The following is a 1,611-nucleotide window of genomic DNA, read 5'->3' on the forward strand; positions in this document are numbered from 1 at the left end:
AGGTATGTACCCTGACCATGAATCAAACTAGCAGTCTTTTGGTGCCTGGGACAACACTCAACCAACTGAGACACAAGGCAGGGTTGATTCATTTTAAGGCCTCTCTCTCTGGCTTGTAAGTGGGTGTGTTCCCTGTTTCCTCACATGGTCTCCTTTCTGTGTTTATCTGTGTCGTAATTTCTTCTTGTAAGGATACCAGTCATATAGAATTAGGTCCCCAATGTTACCTCATTTTACCTTACTCACTTCTTTAAAGGTATAATCTTTAACTCTTGTCACATTCTGAAGTACCAGGAGTTAGGACTGCAACATGATTTTTTGGAGAGGGACACAATTCAGCTTGTCTTATCTGTTTCCTATCTTAATCTGTTCCTCTGGACCTTTTTTGTATCTGACTTCCATCTCTCTTTCACATATTTTTATGACCATATCTTAGTCTTTGGTTGTCCTTGTATATTTTCGAATTAGGCTGTGAACAACTGATTGGTTTAGTTTGTGTATGGTCAGAGTTTGTAAGAGTCTTTTTAAAAAAAACAACATATTTTTATTGATTTCAAAGAGGAAGGGAGAGGGAGAGAGAGATAGAAACATCAATGATGAGAGAGAATCATTGATTCTCCTGCACACCACCCACTGGGGATCACGTCTGCAACGGGCATGTGCCCCTGACTGGAATTGAATCTGGGACCCTTCAGTCCATAGGCTGATGCTCTATCACTGAGCCAAACCAGCTAGGGCTGTAAGAGACTTTTCTATCAGGCTATATAACTGCAAGTAGCCTTTCGCTTTTTGGGATGGATCCTTACATGACAGGATCTTTGTTTTTTCCCTAGGGATCTTTAATTTCTCTAAAGAATAATATTCTAGTTATTAGGATAGGTTGATATTGGGGGTGTAGGGGGATTACACACCTTGCTGACAGTGGTATAAGTGCAGGGTTAGGAAGAGGTCTGAGGAGTTCCACTGTTTGCTGTGCAGGTTGACACTTAATTACCTCTATTTTGCCTGGTCTCCCTGGTAGCCTCTTCTTTTTGGTTTCTTCAGAAACTAAATTTCTCATTCTCGCCTGACTGCAGGATGAAGACAAGGGCTGGGGTGTCTACTTTCTCATATATGCAGATGTAGCTAACTAGCAAATTCCCTCTCTTTTGTTCTGAACCTCACCCTCATCTTCTGGGGTATCGGAAGCCTTGAGCACTTAAGTTTTTCAGGATTCATTAGTGAAGTTTTAATATTTACTAGAGACCCGGTGCATGGATTCTTGCACAGGTGGGGGGTCCCTTGGCCTGGCCTATGCCCTCGCACTCGGGACCTATTGGAGGATGTTGGAGAGTTGGTTTCAGCCTGATCCTTGCAGGCAAGGCCGAAGGACCCCACTGGTGCATGAATCCGTGCACCATGCCGGTTTTGGCCCAATCCCCTCAGGCCAGGCTGAGGAACCCCACCAGTGCACGAATCTGTGCACCAGGCCTCTAGTATGCATATACGATCTTTGGTTAATCTCTTCCCACCTTCCCCTCTTCTCCTTCCTTCTGAGATTCACCTGTCTGTTCCATGTTTCCATGCCTGTCATTTCCACTCTTGCATTAAGTGTCTGCCCCCTGGTGGTCA

This window comes from Myotis davidii, unplaced genomic scaffold (genome assembly GCF_000327345.1).
Source record: "Myotis davidii unplaced genomic scaffold, ASM32734v1 scaffold871, whole genome shotgun sequence".
NCBI lineage: Eukaryota > Metazoa > Chordata > Mammalia > Chiroptera > Vespertilionidae > Myotis > Myotis davidii.